The 22,700-nt window shown below is 45.7% G+C and overlaps 3 pseudogenes across 3 annotated transcripts in view; 2 read left to right on the top strand and 1 right to left on the bottom strand.

Annotated features, from left to right (window-relative positions):
• LOC311514588 (olfactory receptor 52R1-like) overlaps window positions 1-22,700 on the top strand; it is a 272,348-nt pseudogene that overhangs the window by 70,881 nt on the left and 178,767 nt on the right. The gene's annotated exons all lie outside the window — the stretch shown is intronic.
• LOC311514626 (olfactory receptor 52B2-like) lies at window positions 254-10,332 on the top strand (annotated as a pseudogene). Its single transcript has 2 exons — window positions 254-388; window positions 9,538-10,332. The product of its transcript is annotated as an olfactory receptor 52B2-like (transcript).
• LOC311512960 (olfactory receptor 52R1-like) lies at window positions 16,064-17,142 on the bottom strand (annotated as a pseudogene). Its single transcript has one exon. The product of its transcript is annotated as an olfactory receptor 52R1-like (transcript).

The following is a 22,700-nucleotide window of genomic DNA, read 5'->3' as shown; positions in this document are numbered from 1 at the left end:
TGTTCAAAATTCATTTATTTAAATAATAAGAATGTCATTTCTCTGTGTATGAAGAGCAACCAATCTACTTCACTCACAAGAACAGTCTCCGCTAGTGTATGTAGTGTCTCATATTAACATTGTCTCTCCATCTAGGCATTTGTAAAGCGACCATCACCCTGCACCCTGGGGACATACAAGAAGTGACGGGAAACTACAGTGTATGTGGGAGACACCATTCTGCCTCAGAGTTGGACACCTTCTCCCCTACTCCATGTCAGATTCCAACACAACTGACTTCACAAATCCCTCCACCTTCATCTTGATGGGCATTCCTGGCCTGGAGGCTGCTCATGTCTGGATCTCCATCCCCTTCTGCACCATATACACCATAGCCATCTTGGGAAACGTCAGCATCTTGTTCATCGTGAAGATAGAGCCGAGCCTCCATGGGCCCATCTATTATTTCCTCTGCATGCTGTCTGTTACCGACCTGGTCCTGTCTACGTCCACCATGCCAAAAATGTTGAACATCTTCTGGTTCAATTCCACTGAGATAGATTTCAGTGCCTGCCTCACCCAGATGTACTTCATTCACTGTTTCTCAGCAATGGAGTCTGGGATCTTAGTGGCCATGGCTTTGGATCGCTACGTGGCCATCTGCCATCCCCTGAGACATTCTACCATCCTCACAAATTCTGTTGTGGCCAAGATTGGCCTGGCCATGGTGCTGCGCAGTAGCATACTTGCATTCCCCTATCCCTTCCTGGCAAGGTGTTGGCCATACTGTAGAACCAACATCATCCCCCACTCATACTGTGAGCACATAGCTGTGGTGAATTTGGCCTGTGCCGACACCCGCCTCAGTAGTTATTATGGCCTCTTTATTCTATTCTCTGTGATCTGTCTGGATGTTTTTTTTTATCACCGTGTCATATATCCAGATCCTCAGGGCCATCTTCAGCCTCCCCACAAAGGATGCCCGACTCAAGACTTTTGGGACCTGCGGCTCCCACCTTTGTGCCATCTTGGTTTTTTACATTCCAGATTTCTTCTCTTCCATCACACATCGGTTTGGCCACAATGTGCCCTTGCATTTCCTCATTCTCATGGACAATGTGTACCTTTTGGTGCCCCCCTTGTTACACCCTATCATCTATGGTGTGAGGACCAAACAGATCCGGGAAAGGCTGCTCCGGCTCTTTCCTCATAAAGGGACCTAAAAGTTTTCTCCTCGTGATTGGGGTCTCAGGCTGAGCTCTGTGTAGAGCTGGCTGGTGATATGGTGCTGGGCCCCCTTCCCTGAATCACTTGTGGGAATCACTTGTGGGCCCCTTCCCAGAATCACTTGTGGGAATCACTTGTGGGAATCACTTGTGGCAGTGGGAGAATTCTAGTTTGGATATTAGGAAAAAACGTCAAACATTCCTTCAAAGCTTGTAACATCTTTACCCCTTACCCGCTTTCCCATTAAATCTTTCTCTTTTTTTACCATATTCCACAGTACTCATATCAGCACCCCTCTTAAGATACCCAGATTTCACTCCTTATGTTTCAGGGGTAATCTGAAATTGTTCCAAAATAATTTCTTTGAATTTACAATACTCTAAAGCATTCTCAATTGGCATTTTATTGAGTGTATACAGAACTTTACCAGTTAACTTTGCAACTAAAGTGTTCATCTTCTGGTCATCAGGAATCACACATAGCCTCTCAAAGATAGTGAATTATTCAGCAATATCAATGGCCTCATTGTATGCAGGACACAACTGTTCCAATTTGTGGATTTTTGGAGAGGTGGAAATTTGTGGAGGGTTCTGGTTCTGCTTGTCCAGGAAGTCCAACAGGTGTTTCTGTGCTCCCTCTTTCTCCTTAATTTCTTGTTATTTTGGTTCCCTAGACCTACTCTTTTCAGCCTCCTCTCTGGCAGTCTCTGTCTTCTTTAGCTTAAAAATTCACCTATGTGCTTTTTCTTTTTCTGCTGCCTGCAATTTGAATAGCTCCAGTTTTGAAATTGTTTGCTGCTTTCTCTCATTTTGTTGCTTTTTCTGTCCCTACTTCCCTTTCTGAAATAAGGAAACAGAAAATAAAAACAATGGTGACCTATTTGATCTCCAGCCACCACGCTTAACAACTCTGCACAAGTGTATGAAGTTCAAATTTAACTCAGAACAACAAGGTGTGCATTTCACACTGCTTGTAATGCCACTGTGATGGACTTCCTCAGGATGCAATCTGCACTGCTGATCCCTCTAGCATATCAGTCTGGGCCCCCTCCCCTCTCAGGCTATGAGAAGCTTCAGTCACCTACAGGTCCTGCACTTACAAAAACGTTCACAGGCAGGGACACACCCAGTTGAGTTACATGAATGCTTTCACCAGCAACCCGTGAACCCACTGTAGCAAAGCTCCAGTCAAGTACCCCCAGTTCACCAGCCTAGGACACAGAGCTGACTGTCTTGTCCTGCTCATAAGCCTGAATGGTAAGTTTATTACTCATCTGCCCCTTCCTCATTGTGGAGAGGACAAATCACCAGCCCCTGATCCTGAGCAGATTTCCCTTTATACTTCAAACAACACACTGGTTTAGGTTAAAAAAATAAAACAGATTTATTAACTACAAGTAATAAGTGTTTCAAAGAAGATTACCTAAGAAATAAAGCAAAATTGCAAACTGAGTTCTATAAACTAGACAGGATTTGAATCAATGAGTGTCTCACCCTGATGGTAGAAACAGTTCCCCAATCCTCCATACATGGGCCGGGATTTCTTCTTTCCAGCCTGGGACCACCTGCCCGGTCACAGTCTTTTCCCTCTAGCCATGCTTTCAGGTGTTCAGTTGTGGGGGACAGGGAGTGAGACCAAGTGGTGATGTCACTTTCCCTTTTATAGCTTCTGCCAGGTGGATGGAATCTCGTTTTTCAAAATAAAGCCCACAGCAGTTAGTGGAAACGTACAGGCACAAGATTGAGTCCAGAATCATCTGAGTTGGTTACGTGCTCTTGCATGCTTCAGTGAGTCATAGAAGTGAGTCATATTCTGGTCCATGGCCCATTGTGCTCATTAATGGGGCATGAATTTGAATAGTCCATTCACAGTGTGCTGGCTCTACTGAATATAAACTACATTTTGGGAATGACCACAGGAACAAACACATTTGAAATGTAGGTACATAGGTCATTTCAAATCCCAAAATGAGACATGCATACAAATATGATGGTCATATTCAGCAAACCATAACTTTTCCATTGACACCTCATAGGACATATTTTGTACATGAATTGTTGCAATTACATAACAGTGGTTAATATGGAGGTGCCAATATGTTGTTTTGGGGTACATAGTGTCACAGCAATATATCTATCAAATGGTATCATCTTGTCCAACTAGTGCTCGAAGCAGGACCAACTCTACCTAAATCATCCCAGCCGGGACTTTCTCGAGCTGTGCCTTATAAACCTCTAATGCTAGAGATTCCACCACTACCCTAGGTAACCCATCCCAGTACTTGAACACCCTCCCAGTGAAATAGTTTTTCCTAATATCCAACCTAGACCTCCCCCACAGCAACTTGACATCATTGCTTCTTGTTCTGTCATCTGCCACCATTCAGAACAGCCTAGCGCCATCCTGTTTGGAACCCCCCTTCAGGTAGTTGAAGGCTGCTATCAAATCCTTCCCTCACTCTTCTCTTCTACAGACCAAATAACCCCAGTTCCTTCAGCTTCTCCTTGTAAATCATGTGCCCCAACCCTCTAATCATTTTTGTTGCCTTCCGATGGACTGTCTCCAATTTGTTCACATCCCTTCTGTAGTGCAGGGTCCAAAACTGGATGCAATACTCCAGATGTGGCCTCACCAGGGCTGAATAGAGGGGAATAATCACTTGCTTCGATCTACTGGCAATGCTTCATAGAATCATAGAATATCAGAGTTGGAAGGGACCTCAGGAGGTCATCTAGTCCAACCCCCTGCTCAAAGCAGGACCAGTCCCCACTGTTTGCCCCAGATCCCTAAATGGCCCCCTCCAGGATTGAACTCACAAGCCTGGGTTTAGCAGGCCAGTGCTCAAACCACTGAACTATCCCTCCCCCCTTCTATCCCTCCCCTGCTTCTACTAATGCAGCTCAATATGCCTTTAGCCTTCTTGGCAACAAGGGCACACTGCTGACTTATGTCCATGACCTGACATGACATGACTTTTGTGTAGACACGACTGACACCGAAGGCAGGGTTTCTTCCATTAGCATAGGTAACCCACTTCCCCAAGAGGTGATCGCTAGGTGGGCGTAAAAACTCTTCCATCTACCTTCTCGTGACAAAGATGACAAAGTGCTGGAATACAAGCCATATGATCAACGACAGAGAGAACTGGTTATGTTTAGTTTGGAAAAGAGGAGATTAAGTGGGGACATGATAGCAGTCTTCAGATACTTCAAAAGGCTGCCATAAAGAGCTGGAAGAAAGTTGTTCTGTCTTACCACAGGGGGCAGGAGAAGAGGGAATGTGTTCCAATTCTATTCGGTTACATTTCAAGTCTGAACATATAACACATGATAAAAGAAACTTGTTAACATAATGCATATTTGACCTGTGGAACTTATTGCCACTGACATTATTAGAGCGAAGAGCTCAGCTTAATGAGATACACAAACAGTTTGGACATTGTACGTGGTGCTGGTGGCATGACTTTTAGTTAAGACTGTCTAACCCCTTCAATAAGAAGACCATATTTTCAGTTGCTTATAAGTTTGCCAAATTTTAGGCATTTGGACTGATATTTCCCAAGCTGCATGTGTGCTTCCAGCAGAATTGTTTTTTTAAAGTTTTCAGAATAACCGTCCAGCTGACTTTTCTCAGGAAACTAGGAGAAAATATGTCTTCCCCGAGTTATTTTTTTTTTCTGATTGTTCCAATGAATTTCACTGAGGAGCCCTAGCCCTACCCCATAGGGTCTTATACCCTGCAAGTGCCCAGGATGGCTGGATCGATAGTAAACAGACAGATCTGGAGAAAGATGCCTGAGGGGAGACACAAGCACTTTCTGAAGACACACGCGGTGGTCGCTAAAGGATCAGAGATCAGTAGTTCTCATCAGTAACTATCATCCTATTGTGCAGCACCTTTCATTGAAGAATCTTGAAAACCCCTAGCAAAGGAAAGTCACTTTGAACATATCCCCATTATACAGATAGGTAAACTGAGGCATGGAGAGACATGACTTGGTCGAGGTCACACAGAGATTGAGTGGCAGGATGACAGGCAGAACCCAGGAATCCTGACTTTCCTGCCATAACCATGGTCTGTGTGTCACACCAAAAGGGAAATAGACTCCTGCTCTGGCAGAGACTGTTCATTTTGAGGATGCAGTGGAAAGGCTGGATGAGCAGAGCCTGAGTCTGCACGATCCCCTCATGGTGAATCTGAGGTTTTCAGAACTTACTGGAGTTTGTGAACTCCCCATTCCTGGGAAGCATCAACTGCAGGTGTCCACTTCTGTTCCCACTCAGATACCTGCCAACAAATCACAGTCACTGGGGTTACTTCTGGGGAACGGACTTAGTAAAAGCAACTAATCTAATCAAATGTTCCTGGGGATAGTGGCCTCGTCTTCCCCCCAAAGGTGCCATGGGAAAAGGGGCGCCCTGTAGACAGGATGGAGACTGGATTAGTGTTTCCATTGGATTTGTTCTTGCCCTCTCTGTTCGTTTCCTCCCAGTCTCTCCCTGGTGGAATTGAAAATTAATGTTTCAGGCTCAGTCAGACTTTCCAGCATGGCCCCAGTGTCAGGCTGCTTGAATTCCTATAACTGAACTCTCTGCCTGCTCATTGGGCTAATCTGGAGTATTTCTCTGTCAAGGTTCCTCCCCCACTCTGAACTCTAGGGTACAGATGTGGGGACCTGCATGAAAACCTCCTAAGCTTACTTTTACCAGCTTAGGTTAAAACTTCCCCAAGGTACAAATTAATTTTACCCTTTGCCCTTGGAATTTCCACTGCCACCACCAAAGTTTAACTGGGTTTACTGGGAAACGTAGTTTGGACATGTCTTCCCCCCAAAAAATCCTCCCAACCGTTGCACCCCACTTCCTGGGGAAGGTTTGGTAAAAATCCTCACCAATTTGCATAGGTGACCACAGACCCAAACTCTTGGATTTTAGAACAATGAAAAAGCATTCAGTTTTCTTACAAGAAGACTTTTAATACAAGTAAAGGAATCACCTCTGTAAAATCAGGATGGTAGATACCTTACAAGGGAATTAGATTCAAAACATAGAGAATCCCTCTAGGCAAAACCTTAAGTTACAAAAAAGACACACAGACAGGGATAGTCATTCTATTCAGCACAGCTATTTTCTCAGCCATTTAAAGAAATCATAATCTAACACATATCTAGCTAGATTACTTACTAAAAGTTCTAAGACTCCATGCCTGTTCTGTCTCCGGCAAAAGCAGCATACAGACAGCCACAGACCCTTTGTTTCTCTTCCTCCTCCCAGCTTTTGAAAGTATCTTGTCTCCTCATTGGTCATTTTGGTCAGGTGCCAGCGAGGTTACCTTTAGCTTCTTACCCCTTTACAGGTGAGAGGATTTTTCCTCTGGCCAGGAGGGATTTTAAAGGTGTTTACCCTTCCCTTTATATTTATGATGTTCTCCCATGCAGAGCACTTGAGCTTTTAACTACTGGAATGAGGCTGAACAAATTTTCCTCTCCGAACTGAACAGAGGTGCTGTGTCCACCTGTATTCAAATTACTAACACTCTGTAGCTGGCAAGCATGGTTTGACCTTCATCTGTAGCTATTGCAAAGGGGGGCTAGGACCTGATTTACTTTTTTTATCAATAGACTCATAGGGTTCAAGGTCAGAGGGGAGCATTAGATCATACAGTCTGGCGTCCTGTATAACACACACCATTACATTTCACTCATTTACCCCTGTATTGAGCTTCATAACTAGTGTGTGATTAAGACCTGGTCTACACAAATATTTTATATCATCTTCTAGTATGACCCCCTGCCCAGATGCAGGATTTTTTGCATTTAAACCATCCTAGACAGATGACTGTCCAACTTTTTTTGGAAAACCTCCAGCTAAGGTGCTTCCACGGTCTCCCAAGGCGTCTGTTCCATTTTCCGCCTGTTCTTACACTGAGGAAGTTTTTCCTGAGATTTCATCTCAATCTGCTACGCTGGAGTTTGAACACATTGGCTCTTGTTCCACTGGCTGCGGTAAGACAGAACAACTTTTCTCCATTTTTATGTCAGCCCTTCAAGTATCTGAAGACCATTGTCATGTCCCTCCTCAGCCTGCTCTTTTCCAAATTAAACATATCCATTTCCTTCAGGCTTTGCTCATATGGCCTGCATTCCATCCCTTGGATCACCTTTGTCTCTTAGCTCTAGACCATTTTCAGTTTTTCTACATCCTTCTCCAGCTGAGGCCTAATGAGCACTGAGTAGAGAAATACTATTGCCTCCCATGACCTCCATGCTATGCCTTTGTTAATGCAATCCATAATTGCATTTTCTTTTTTTCCAGTTGCAAAAAAATCCACCCCCCTGAGAGATGTCGCTATATCAACCTAACCCGGGTGTAGACAGCATGAGGTCATTGGAAGAATTCTTCCATCAGCCTTTCAGGGGAGTGGGTTACCTACTCTGATGGGAGAACGCCCTGCCATTGGCTTAAGTAATGTCTACATTGAAGTGCTATGGCAGCGCTGCTGGAGCATTTTATGTGTAGAGAAATCAGATTTTATTTCAACTCCCTTGACTATCCAAATGTGGACTCTCACTGAAGCATGAAATTGGGTTTATTTGACAAGACCAGTTTTCCATAAACCTTATTGTTTCCTGGCATTAATTATATTCCTAGAATTTTTCTGAACTAATTCCATACAAGCTTTTTCATTATTTCCTAACCTTGTCAAATCTTTTTTTAATCTTTCCCTTTATTTTTAATACTTCTCATTTAACACAGAAATGTCCTTTATTTGTATTTATTTATTTAGGCTCTGCTGCTGCCTGATTGCTTATTTCTGGTTCTGAGTGAGGTGTGTGGTTGATTGGTCAGTTTGTAACTCTGGTGTTCACAACTCCAAGTTTCTACTGTAGATTCTGTTTAGCATCTTCCTTGACAGCTAATGGACTTGAAAGGATTACATAAACTCATGTGATATGAGTACCTCAAACTGCTCCTTTCCAAATGCAGAACAAAACTATTTCTTGAACCTTTTCCACCTTTTCTGCAACATTAACAAGTTTTCTTTCTCCTTCTAGGAATTGGCCCCAAACTTTTGTAGGATTTCTTTTGTTCTTTAGATTCTTAATAACCTCCTTTTTGTGATCCTTAACTATGGCATTGTCAAGTCAGGTCGGAATTGAAAACCTGCTTTTTCCAGGAACATAAGCATAATAAGTGCCTGAGGAGAAAAGTGGAACTCTTGATGGAGGAAATGTCATCAAAAGGGCAGGTGAGCAGATTCATTCGGTGCTTTGCCTACAACATCCATAAAGGACAGATTGGGTCCTGCAGGTATGGCTGATCACTAATCTAGGAGTGGAGCCCTGAAAGGCAGACAAATGGAAGACTCCTCTGCACTGGCAACTCCTGCAGCACAGCTGGTTCAAAATGTATCAACTCCATCCTTCCTTCGATCCAAACCAGTGAAGTCAAGAGGGGCACGCTCACACATAGGTAAAATAGCACCCTCATATTAACTGCCCAGGCTATTGTGCCACATCACATGGAGAGGACACTCCATCCTTGCTGGCAGCATGGATACAACATGGAAGGTGGCAGTTACGGGTTATAAGTTCTCACTTGATTGGCATAGAGTAGGGCACCAAGGGTTACCTTCAATGGTGGGAGGAACCACTGCACTCCATTTGTCAGCCATCACCCACCACATACCCGAGCAGCCCCCGGACAGTTAGGTGCTGAACCACCATGCCTCATGGGGTGTGCGGGCTAAACCAAAAGTTCAATGATGGATGGAAACCTTGCACCTGGCAAAAATAAGAAACCATGAACTTTCCGGCTTGACAGCTGGAATGTCAGGACCATGTGTCCGGCACTGACAGAGAATGATGACATACAATACACAAGCAGCATACGGAAGTTAACTTCGATAGACCGTGAGCTGTACAAACTCAGTGTTGACATTGCAGCACTTCAGGAAATAAGACTTGAATACGCAGAAAAGAATTGAATCATTAGAACAACAGGGAGTGCTGGAAAAGGGGAATCCCACATACAGTAGCCTGATCTGGCCCATATTAAATGCTTCAGGAGATTGAGAGTGGATTTTAGAAAAAATAGTAAAGCTACACCCCCATAGCAACAATAGTGGCAGATCTAGCTCTAGTGATGGCAAGAACACAGGGCCCCCTAGACGGTTCTCTGTCATAGATTAGGCAAATTGTTTTTTCACCATCCCATTGCATCCCAATTCTTGGCCTGCTTTGCCTTACTTTTAAGGGACAACAGTACTTATTCAAAAGAGTCTTCCCCAGTAGACTTCTGCTCCATGTATGTGATAGCCATCTGGGGGAACTTCACCATCCTGTTCATTGTGAAGATGGAGCCAAGCCTTCATGGGCCCATGTACTATTTCCTCTGTATGCTGGCCGTCACTGACCTGGTCCTGTGCACTTGCACCCTTTCCAAAGCACTGAGCATCCTCTGGTTTAATTCCAGGGAGGTAGATTTCAATGCCTGCCTCACCGAGATGTTCTTCATTCACTGCTTTTTGGACATGGCTATGGCTTTTGACCACTATGTGGCCATCTGTGATCCTCTGAGACATTCCATCATCCTGAGAAACCCCATTGTGGCCAAGATCAGCTTGGCTGTGGTGATGCGTGGCTGCATGCTTGTAATGCCCTGTCCCTTGCTGGCAAGGCAGTTGCCATATTGCAGAACCAACATCGTCCCCCACTCCTACTGTGAGCACATAGCTATGGTGAATCTGGCCTGTGCAGACATTCACATCAATAGTTATTACGGCCTCTTTAATGGCAATCTTGGTGATCAGTCTGGATGTGTTTTTTATCGCTGTGTCCTATATCCAGTTCCTCAGGCCATCTTCAGCCTCCCCACAAAGGATGCCCGGCTCAAGACTTTTCAGACCTGTGCCTCCCACCTCTGTGCCATTTTAGCCTTTTATATCTCAGGTCTGTTCTCCGTCCTCATGTACCAGATTGGCCACAATATGGACCTGCATTTAAATGTTCTCTTTACCAATATGTGCCTCCTGGTGCCCCCCATGCAAAACCCTGTCATTTTTTATGTGAGGACCAAACAGATCCGGGACAGGCTGCTGTGGCTCTTTACTCATAAAGGGACCTAAAGTTTACTCCTGGAGCTCCATGGACAGCTGGCTTTTGACATGATGCTGGGCCCTCCTCCTTGAATCCCTGACTTGACAGTCAGAAAGACATTAATCCCCTTCCTGACCTTACTGTGTACTGTCAGGGTGACAAACTGGGGAATAGGTCTATGTACAACTCATTGAGTTGACACCTTTTTAATTGCTTGTATTGGACCCCCAAGCCTCCCCCCTTGCCCCACCTCTTCCAACAAGGCCCCGCCCTGCTCTGCCTCTTCCCCTCCAAGGCCCTGGCCTGGTTGCTTGCTCCTCTCCTCTCCTCCCCATGTCATGTGCTGGATCATCTCCTTGTCCCTCCTCCCCCCACCCCCCATTTAAGGTTTTGGTAGGGGTGACAACTTTAAACATGATTCAAGGGGCTACTTAGGCACTAAAAACTATTTTTTTCACAGATAACTTACCAATTATCTGACTGGAGAACTGTATCTAATTCCTATGTAAAAGAAAGAAAAATAAATAAATATTAGACCCCCTCAGCTCTGATACAAAAATGTTCTGGCATCTTGGGGCAAGGAGAGGCAACCAGGGGCCTATGTAGATGTTTTTTTTTCATGGAGGGCTCTTATTCCATCCCTGGCTGGACTCCAGCATCAGTGCCCCAGTGAAAGGGGACTTGTGAGCAGTGGGGAAGACTAGAGACCCCGCTACAGGTGACCCAGGAGAGCCAGGAGGGACAATGGGAGATGTATTGGGCCCTGCATGAACAAATGGGGCAGCTGCTCTATGAACAGCAGGCCCTTGTAAGACTCCTGATGAAGGAATCCAAGAGAAAAGCCCTGCAGCAGGGCCAGGAGGCCAGTGGCGGAGTATAGAGCTTGTTACTCCTGCAGGAGGTGTGGACATTTAAGGAGGAATTGTCCCTACTGGGATGGGGGCAAGGAGCCTCACCCAGAGAAGGGGAAGGGACATGGCCCTGGGAATGCCTGCTGGGTGAGGAAACCCAAGGGACAACAGACCTGTTGGGCCTGTGGGCAACATGGACACCTACAGTGGGAGTGCCCAGGCCCCAGGTGGAGGGTCCAGTTGAAGCCCAGTGAGAAGGGGCCCAAGGCAGCAGAGAGGCAGGGAGTCTGCTTTGGCTGCCACGAGTGGGGCCATATTAAAGGGCACTGCCCCTTCTGGGGAGGGCAGCCGAAGAAGGAGGTGCCTGGGGACCAAGAAGTGTCAAAGATGAGCGACGTCAACATGGCAGTGAAGGCGGTAGACCTGCCTGAGAGCCACCAGCATGAGGTGGCAGAAAAGGGGACTGAGACGGAGTGGGCCCAGTGAGAGGTTGGGACCCAGGCTGTGAGGGAGCAGCCTACAATGGGAACCAAGACCCTGACATTACAGGGTCAGGAGGATGTTAGCCAATGGACGTGGCTGACGGCTGTGGGACAGGCCCACTAGACAGCAGAGGTGGAGCTGCAGAAATTCCACAAGGAGAAGGAAGACCTGACCCTGAAGTTGAAGGAAAATGAAGAGACGTGAGGGTGGCTGGTGAGACATCTCCGGATTGCACAGGGTAGAGGACTCCCCTACCCCAGGGCATGGTATTTTGAGTGGGGGGGGGGTGTGGAGCAGGGTAGTCACCCTGCTCCAGTTTGGATGGGGTTAAAAACAGCCCTGGGAAAGGGCTGCCCCGGGGAGTCAATCACGAGCGGGCTTGAGGCAGGCAATCAGGGCCCAGCAGGACAAGTATAAGAAGGGCTCCTGGGGAAAAGGAAGTGAGTCTTGCTGCAGCAGTGGATCAAGAAGGACCTAGCTGCCTGGGAGAGACAGGGGAACCTTGGACAGAGCAGTGCTGGGGAAGAGCAAACCAAGCTGGGGAGCTCTGGCCTGGCGACCTCCCAGGCTGAGGCCTTGCAGCAAAGGCCTGAGGATATACTAGGGAGGCAGCCAGGCCAAGAAAAGGCCTAAATGTGGCTTCCACAACCTCTCTCCTGTGCATACATATACCACGACTACCACTACATATACCACGACTACCAGCTCCTTCCCAGAACTGCACATAAGTCAATGTCTGAAGAGGTCCACAAACTTTGGACCTGGTTGGTAAGTTACCATGCAGTTCTTCTGGTCATTGCAAACCCAGCTATCTATGTCTCTAATATCAGAGGGGTAGCCGTGTTAGTCTGGATCTGTAAAAGCGGCAAAGAGCCTGTGGCACCTTATAGACTAACAGACGTATTGGAGCATAAGTTTTGGTGGGTGAATACCCACTTCGTCGGACACATGTAGTGGAAATTTCCAGAAGCAGGTATAAATACGCAAGCTAATATTTATACCTGCCTCTGGAAATTTCCACTACATGCATCTGACGAAGTGGTTATTCACCCATGAAAGCTTATGCTCCCATACGTCTGTTAGTCTATAAGGTGCCACAGGACTCTTTGCCGCTTTTATGTTTCTAATGATTGAATCCCCCATAACTATTAACCGTTTCTCCCTAATAATTGGAGTTGCCTCCTCCAGAGAGTTATCCTCAGTATGAGAGGGTCCCAAGGCATCATCTAGAAGGAGGGTCCCAACTGCTCCAATTTGATGTTTTCCTTCCCTAAGACTTTCATCCTCCTCAGCATCACAGAGGCTGTCAGACCAGGGGTGGGACCATTCTGCTCTGTCCCGGGAAGTCTCATCTATGTAGCTCTCTTGTCTCCCTTAGCTCCTCCAATTCAGCCATTGTGGTCTCCAAAGTCCATACATGGTCCTTAAGCACCTAACTCCCTCTGATTTGGGCTTCTAGGGGCTTGGCTGATGGGATGGAGATGGGGGCAGTCAAGGCTGATTCCCCACTCAGGCACTTAGAGTGCAGAAGGTGGGGGCCCGCAAAAGACCTTAAAATACCTTGCCACTCCAGGCTTGTATTAAACTCCCAAGGTTACAGATTCTCCCTTGCCCTGGGTCGTGTTTCTGCCACCACCCAAATGCAACACCTCCTTAGAACCCAGGAAGGCTCCCTTGGGAATTCCTTCCTGTGAGACATCCTCAGCTCCTTCACCCCTCCTCTAGGGAAGAGTCGAGAAAAGAATCGAGGAAAAGAACCAGCTCTTGCCACCCGCTGAATCTGAAACCCTTTGTTCCTGCTAGTAGATAACTGAATAATGTGCACAGACACCCTCTTCTTTTTAAGACACAGGAATCAAATCATGTTCTTAAAAAGATGATTTTTATTGAAAAAAAAGAAGAAAGAAAACACACCTGGAAAATCAAGGATGTTGCTAGATGTTAAAGAGCAACTGGAAAAGACTAAACCCCAGAAATTGCTTCTCTGGGGTTCAACTTAAAGATTACAAAACGGAAAAAGCACCTTTGTTTAGCACAGAGGACTCAACAAGCCCAAAATAAAGAGAGAATCCTGATCACATCTAACAAAACATTTTGTGCTACTTACATATTTGTAGTTTCAAATGAATAATTCTAGGTAGGAATGCTGAGGAATTTTCATGCCTGGCCCAAGCTTCTTACAGCATACCTCTGGGATGGTCTCTCCAGGCGAGAGAACAAACCAAAAAACAGATGACAGAGCAGAAGTTTTTTTTTTTTTTTCCAATTTGAAAGTTTCTACCCTTCCCATTGACTCTTTTGGCCAGGTGCCCACTCACTTCCTCTTACCTAAGCATTTCAGTTAGACTTCTTAACCTTTACAGGTAAGGCAATAGTGTACAGCTACTAAGAAGGATTTTTATTGCTAACTGACTGGCTGGGTGTCCATAAAAGGGTGCTACCCTCCCCCCACATTTACCACAGAGGCATATTTTCATGTGGGATTGTCATCTGTGAGCCCTCTCCTGGAGCGGGATGCCTAGGACAGATCACCATTTTCTCATGAGAGACCCGAGAGAGACATGGGACACCCAGATCCAAAATCTTTGATCTATCTGACTTCAAACAGGGACTTAAACACAGGTCTCCACATCCCCCAGGAGTGCCCTGAGCACCAGGCAAATGGCTGTTCGGTGTGGAGCTCTCAGTCTGTCCGTCTGGAGCTCTTCTACTTTATAGAAATAAACCTTAAGTGGCACAGGGCTTTGAATCTGGGTCTCTCACACTCCAGGTGAGGGTGCTAAACCGCCGGGCTATGGGACATTGTGGGTGTGCACATGCAGGGACACACATCCACACACATCATGGATGCATGTGAAAAACACACAGACACATGGACGCACGTGCATGTAGACACATGCATTTCCAGCCTGCAAGGCTGCATCCAGAAGTCATAATGGATTTGGCCTCTGGTGGAACCTGAGGCTCCTGCAGGGTCAGGCAGCGGATGAGCCGGGGTTTGAGAAAGGCAGCGGCGCCTAAGTTCAGTATTTACCCAGGTGCCTTTGTGGATCTAGCCCCTGGAAGCATTTCTGGAAGATGCTTTAGTCAAACACAAGTTGAGGATGTTCAGTTCCAAGGGTGCTGGCTGGCGTCGCTTGGAGGAAACAGCTGCATTCCCGGGCGTCCACCTCTCACTTTCAAAGAACTCTTTCCTCTTTTCTTTGCACAAGGAGAAGCTCCCTGCAGCAAAACACATTTGTATCGGCTCTTCCCTTCCTCCAGTGGCTCTCGTGTTCCAGCTGCTGCCCTGCTCGGACCCGGGCAACGCCCCTGTATCATCTTTGTGTCTGAAGATTATTGGTTATGTACTGGTATCAGTGGAGCAGTGCCCGTGAGTGGCCAGAGCAGCGGTGCTCAGGGGTCAGGGCTCTTGGTTTCTATTCCCAGCTCTGCCACCGACCCATTGTGTGGCCTTGGGCAAATCACTTTACCTCTGCATGGCTCAGTCCCTCCTTGACATGGGGATGACGCTGCCTAGCAGCCTAGCGAAAGGAATTCGAGAAAAAGCGTCATGCAGAGCGTATGTTAGACTCAGCTTCACTGTTCAGCTTCAGCCCCTAAATAATGGGTGCCCTGTAGCTCCAGATGGGGGGCTGTGTACATGTGTAAATACCCAGCTAATGGCAGGTGGGCTGTTTATCTCACTCCCGGTGAGCTATCAAAGCCACCCCGGCCTCTGCCCAGCATCCCAGCTTCCCAGCTAATGAAGGGGCTGATCCTTCTGCCTCTCTCAGCTGTTGTTCACCTAGATACCAACCTGATCTCTTGCTATGCCCCCAAGGCCAAGCTCAGGGCAAAGGGCTCCCAGCCCATCCCCATTGCCAGTACCCTGCCGGCTACAGGCTCCCAGCTGGGAGGAACAAAGGGGAACTGAAAGCTAAGGAAATAAACCACCCAATTGTCTCTGGCCTTAGAACTTTGTAGCTGAGCTTTAGGGCCCACAAGCTGTATGATGCAGAACCTCACCCACCTATAACACAACCTTGCTCCCAACCCTCAGCTGCTTTTATACGGCTTCCTGGCTTCCCTCTCTGCTCCTTGTTGGTCCCAGTACTGCAACCCGGCTGCACTCACTGAAGACTCCTTCTCAGGCTGCAGCAGCTCCTGTCCCAGCCCCAGAGCAGAGGGAGCCCAGCTGTGGGGGAGGGTGAGAGAGAGGTGGAGATGATATAGAGAGTGACAGGGGAGGAGAGAGGGACAGGGGCAGAGCCTTAGGAGAAAAGGCGGAGAAGTGGGTGGGGCCTTGAAGGAAGATGGGGAGCAGAGGCGGTCTAGTTACCAGAAATAAGAAAGGTGGCAACCTTATGAGTTAAAGGGTTTGTCACACTGACACAGCACAGTATGGTCAGGAAAGGATTTAATGTCTCTTTGGCCAGCCAACGATTCAGGAAAGACGGCCCAGCACCCTGTCACCAGCCAGCTCCCCACAAAGCTCAGTCTGAGAACCAGAGGACCAGGAGAAAACTTTAGTGCCTTTCTGAGTAAAGTGTTGGAGGATCCTGCCCAGATCTCTTTGGTCTTTATCCCATAGATAATGGGGTTTAGCATGGGGGACACCAGTAGATATACATTAGTGCTGAGAATGTGGAAATACAGGGGCATATTCTGGCCAAACCGGGATGTGAGGGAGGAAAAGAGACGTGGGATGTAAAAGGCTGAGATAGCACAGAGGTGAGAGCCGCAGATCTCAAACGTCTTGAGCCTGGCATCCTTTGTGGGGAGGCTGAAGATGGCCCTGAGGATCTGGGTATAAGACATGGTGATAAAAACCACATCCAGACCAGTTACACAGAATACCACAAACAGGCCATAGTAACTACTGACGTGGGTGTTGGTGCAGGCCAGCTTCATGACGGCCATGTGCTCGCAGTGCGTTTGGGGAATAATGTTGGTTCTGCAATATGGCCACTGCCTGGCCAGGAGGAGATAGGGCAGTACAACTATGCCACCATGCAGCATCACAGCGAGGCCAATCTTGACCACCACCGGGTTTGTCAGGATGGTGGAATGTCTCAGGGGATGGCAGATGGCCTCGTAACGATCCAACGCCATGGCCACAAAAATCCCAGATTCAATCATGAAGAAGCAGTGAATGAAGTACAGTTGGGTGAGGCAGGCACTGAAATCGATCTCCCTGGAATTGAACCAGAAGATGGTCAGTGTTTTGGGCAGGATGGACATAGACAGGACCAGGTCAGAAACAGCCAGCATGCAGAGGAAATAGTACATGGGCTCATGGAGGTTCAGCTCTATCTTCACAATGAACAGGATGGTGAAGTTCCCCAACATGGCTATGGCGTACATGGCACAGAAGGGGATGGAGATCCAGACATGGGCCACCTCCAGGCCAGGAATGCCCAGCAGGATGAAGGTGGAGGGGTTGGTGAAGTTGGTGGTGTTGGAATCTGACATGGAGTAGGGGAGAAGGTGTCCAACTCTGAGGCAGAACGGTGTCTCTTGCATGTACCGTAAGTTCCCCTGACTTCCTGTATGTGCCCAGCCTCTAGGGTGATGGTCGCAGTACAAATACCTGGATGGAGAGACAATGTGAATATGAGACACTACATGCATTACTGGAGGCTGTTCTTATGGGGGAAGCAGATTGCTCGCTCTTCACACACTGAAATTTGACGTTTCTATTATTCAGATAAATGAATCATGAACAACTGACCCTCCTAATGCTAATTCCATATTTTATGGTGGTCCATGCATCAAATAATTCCTACACATCATGGTTTAGGAACTCTTAATAGACACCAGCAGGAAACACAAGTGTCAATACTGGTTATCCCCAATTGTTTCTTAATGAAATGAAAGCCAGGCTCGGGAGTTCATGCTGTAGGGAGTTCACAATTCACACGGTTGCTCAAAATCTGAGAGTGGAAAAAAAAACTTTTGCCAAGACATGTGCCAGAGGAAACATCCCAGCTAGAATACATCTCAGGGAAATGACCTGAGCATCATTGATGGCAGCTCCACAGAAACTCCTGCTTATTCGCAGCAGTGAGCAAAGAAAGAACATATTCGAATGCCGAAGAAATGAGATGTGCTCAGTTTCGGTCATCCAGACTCTACTCTAAAGGGTATAGCAGTTATAAAGGGGCTTTCCACGATAGGCTGTGAAAATGCTGGAGGTTGCCATGTGCAGACAGATTGAAAAGTCTGGGACTGTTTAGTTGAGGGAAGGACAAACACAGGGTCATATGATACAGGAGGGAAAAATAAAAGATGGAACTGATTACATTTAAATGGGCAGACAGAGAACTGTTCCTTACCAGTAATATCTATAGACACTTAGTGTTTGAAATGGGACTAATCCCCCAAACTTGAGGGAAATTATCAGAAAAAAATGATTTGGGAGGAAAAAGATAGACAGCAAAATGGGAATGAAACTTGGAAGTCCTTTGAGAATAGTTTATTAGATTGCGAAAAAGCTACAATTCCATAATCAATGAGGGAGAACAACTTTAACTAAAAATCCCATCCAGTGGTAGAGGGAAGTCAGTAATCAGTGGGGGGAAAGGAATATATAGCAAATGGGGGGGGAAAGGGAATACAGATAGCAAGCCATACAAATTGGAAGTTATAAAAATTGATAGGGAATGTTAAAGACATAAGGGAAAGCTCCATGCTTGGAAAGACTAAGGGTCAGAATAGGAGGTTATTGAGTTTTTTAAATCCTAGAAAATCCTAGAAAAGGTTTAGGCCAATTCCTAGAGGGAGAAAGGCATCTTGTTAATATTGCAAAAAAGGTAGATTTGTTCGATAAATATTTTTGTTCTGCACTGGGAAAGAAGCAGTATGAGACGCCCATATAACACGAGGTGATGAAATACTTTCCAGTTCATTAGGAGTAAAGGAGGATGTTAAAAAGCAGCTGAAATAGAACCATAGAGTTACAAACACCTGAGTTACCACACATCTCATTCGGAACCAGAAGTATGCAGCAGTCTATGCTGGTGTTAGGTTGATATAGCTATATCTCTCAAGAGTGTGGATTTTTTTTTTTTTGCTATAGCAAAAAATACAAAGGCAATTTCTGGTTGCATTAGGAGAGGCATAGTATGTAAGTCATGGAAGGTGATATTACCTCTCTATTCCTCACTGGTTAGGCTTCAGCTGGAGTACTGTGTACAGTTTTGGTTATAAATATATAGAAAGGATGTTGAGAAACTGCAAAGGATCCAGAGGCGAGAGACAAAGATGATCAAAGGGATGAAATACAAGCTGTACTATCAAAGGCTGATGTTTAATTTAGAAAAGAGGAGACTGATTAGGGATGTGGCAATGGTCTTCAAATACTTGAGAAAAGGTGTTCTATCTTGCCACTGAGCTCAGGACAAGAGGCAGGGGGTTCAAACTCCAGCAGAGCAGATTTAAATCTCATGGAAATCTTCCCAACTGTAAGAATAGGCCTCAGGAGGTTGTGGAAGCTCCTTCAATGGAGAGTATAAAAAGGAGGCTGGATAGCCATCTGTCTTTGATGGTTCAGAAGCAACAAATACTGTATCTTCACAGGGGGTTATACTAGCTGACGTTTATCATCCCTTTTCACCCTGTGACTTTATGTTTCTATGATGTAAAATCATAGTGAAGACCAGGTCTTACTCACACAGAAGTCACTGGGCTCAATTCAGGGGTAACAGGGTGAAATTTAATGGTCTGTATATTACAGGAGGTCAGACTGGATGATCTAATGGTCCCTTCTGACCTTGAACCCTATGAATCTATTGAAAAAGAAAGTAGATCAGACCTTTATATTTACTCCTTCTCACAACACATGAACAAAGGAACATTCAATTTTATAACACTCTGAACATATAATACTGATAAAATAAAATTATTTACATAATGCATATTTGGCCACTGGAACCCCTTGCCAAATACATTATTGGAACAAAAAGCTGAGCTGAATGGGATTCACAAATGGATTGGCCTTTGTAGGTGGACCTGGTGGCACCGCTTTTAGTTATGGCTGTCTGACACCTTGAATTAGAAAAGCTCATTTTCTGATGCTTGTAAGTTTGCCAAACTTTAAGTGTTGGAACTTAAATTTCCTACACTGGGTGTCCCCTTCTGGCTGAATTGTTTTTTGAACGTTTGATACATAACAGTTCAGCTGACTTCTTGAATGAAACTAGGAGAGAAGATGTCTTGTCCATGTTGAAAAAAAAATCATAACTATTCCAGTGAGGAGCGCGAGCACCTCCATGCTTTCCAGCAGATAAAAGTCAGGTAACAGCCCCCCAGTTAGCAGCCAAAGGTCTGAAATACAAGAGCAGGAGGGGACAGTGTCTGTGCATTAATGCACAGCTGGCTCCTCAGGTCTTTAATCAGTTCTTACTCCAAGGTGAATCTTGCCTTTGTGGGACCTAGGCAAACTATGGGCCACTGAAATGCAGCCACCTTGGGGTTGGAGGCCATCAGCAAGGGAGGGCACCAAATGGTGGGAAATTTTGGCCCATAACACTGCAGCAAACTCGTCATCAGCTGGAACTACCCTGGTGTACAGAGTGGAAAGGGTCACAGACCTAGTCTCTACCCCATCACGCCCACATAGTTCTGGGTTTGTCGAGCAGGTGAGCTCCCCAGCAAGAGATGGTACTTGTGAATCCTGAGAGGGAAGTGTCGTCCCTGGGAATCCCCCTCAGGTATCTGTATCCCACACTTCACTCACCCCAGCATCTGCAGCAGTATCCCACACTAAGAGAGGACCCAGGGGTGTGCACCGTTTATAATCTAGCTCTATTAAATCCCAGTGGGTTTGCTCTCCCTCTAGAGGAGAAGAGAGCATCTGAATGTAAACAAACTGGAGACAAACCTGTCTGCGCTTCTATGCTATTTGTCCAGCATTAAGAGTAAACAATAATTAAGAGACCTTCCCAAAGGGAAATGAGAACTCTTGGGCTCTCTGCTGAGTCACTGAGGAACCGCCTGCTCTGTGTATTTGTGTATATTTAAAACTGTAGTTGATTAGGAAGAAAATGAGGGATAATGACTAGACCACCTTAGGGTCTGATATCCTGTAAATGCCCAGGATAGCTGGGTAGATAGCAGACAGATCTGCAGACAGATGACTGAGGGGAGACACAAACACTTTCTGCAGGCACATGGAGCTGTCGCTATGGGTTCAGAGATCAGTAATTCTCACCAGTAACTGTTATCATACTTGGCAACACCTTTAACTGAAGGATCTTGAAAACACATAGCAAAGGAAAGTCACTATGAACATATCTCCATTATATAGGTAGGTAAACTGAGGTACAGGGTTGTGTGATTTCGGCAAGATCATACAGAGAATGACAGACAGAATCCATGAGTCCTCACTTCCCTACTGTTATCACTGTTTCTCTGTCAGTAACTGAGAGCATGACAAGAAGGAAATGGACTCACTGTCTAGCAGGGCCTGGTCATTGGGTGGGACCTGGAACTGGGGTACTGTTGAGCCCTCTGGCATACCAGTCTGTGCCCCCTCTCACAGTATGAGGCTGTGACAAGCTGCAAGCCTCTCCAGGTCATTCACTTACACAGCCGCACAGAGACAGGAACAGAGCCAGCTGCAGTTACATGAAAACTTTCACTAGCCACTCATGAACCCACAATAGAGAGCCAGTTCCCTCCAGTTCCCCAGCCTAGGACCCCACAGTCTTTCCCTGGTCAGAAGACTGACCAGTGTAAGTTTATTACCCAGTCTGCCCCCACTGGGTGTGGAGCAGAGTGTGCACCACCCCCTGCTGCTGAGCATAATTCCCATTTGCGTTTCAAAGAACACACTAGTATAGGTAAAAAAAAATAGAACAGATTCATTAAGTATGAAAGGTAGATAGTGATTATAATGAATAGCATACAGATTAGGGCTGTCAATTGATTGCAGTTAACTCACCTGATTAACTGAAAAAAATAATCGTGATTAATCACATTTTTTCACACTTTTAAACAGTAGAATATCAATTGAAATTTATTAAATATTTCTGGATTTTTTCTACATTTGCAAGGTCAGAATACAAAGTGTACAGTGCTCACTTTATATTATTATTTTTATTACACATATTTGCACTGTAAAAATGATAAAAGAAATTGTATTTTTCAATTCACCTCATGCAAGTACTGTAATGCAATCCCTTTATCATGAAAGTGCAAAACTTTAGCGCCTACAGGTCCACTCAGTCCTACTTCTTGTTCAGACAATCGCTAAGACAAACAAGTTTCAGAGTAGCAGCCGTGTTAGTCTGTATTCGCAAAAGGAAAAGGAGGACTTGTGGCACCTTAGACTCTAACCAAAGCTTATGCTCAAATAAATTGGTTAGTCTCTAAGGTGCCACAAGTCCTCCTTTTCTTTTTAAGACAAACAAGTTTATTTACGTTGTTCAGGGATAATGCTGCCTGCTTCTTATTTACAATGTCACATGAAAGTGAGAACAAGTGTTTGCATCGTACTTTTTAAGCCGGCATCGCAAGGTATTTACGTGCCAGATATGCTAAATTCATATGCCCCTTCATGCTTCGGCCACCATTCCGGAGGATATGATTCCATGCTGATGATGTTACAGAAAAAGGGTTAATTAAATTTGTGATTCAGATCCTTGGGAGAGAATTGTATGTCTCCTGCTCCATGGTTTTGCCTGCATGCTGCCGTATATTTCATGTTATAGCAGTCTTGGGTGACGATCCAGCATGTGGTCCCCGTTTTAAGTACACGTTCACCAGAGATTTGACAAATCACAAAGAAGGTGCCAGGGTGTTGTTTGTGGCAGAGACTGTGACACCTGCCCCCTTCATTTACTGCAGGAGTGTTAGTCACTGAGGTGCTGGTTTCCCTGCTGTGACAAGCTTTGCGCCTTTCTGCAGGTATTAGCTGAGAAGCAGTGTCCCCAGAGGCATATATTTTATCAACAGTAGGCATTTCCCAATATTTTAATTATAACACACCTTCTGCTTGGATCATTTGTTTTGTTCAATACTTATTGTGTCTTTCAACTCCTCCCCGAACTTTAACCTGTGATTATTTACTGTTTTTCCTT

Source organism: Lepidochelys olivacea (genome assembly GCF_965140295.1).
Source record: "Lepidochelys olivacea isolate rLepOli2 genome assembly, chromosome: 1".
NCBI classification, from domain to species: Eukaryota; Metazoa; Chordata; order Testudines; family Cheloniidae; genus Lepidochelys; species Lepidochelys olivacea.
The sequence above is the reverse complement of the archived record's forward strand: the minus strand, read 5'-3'. Positions and strand labels throughout refer to the sequence as shown.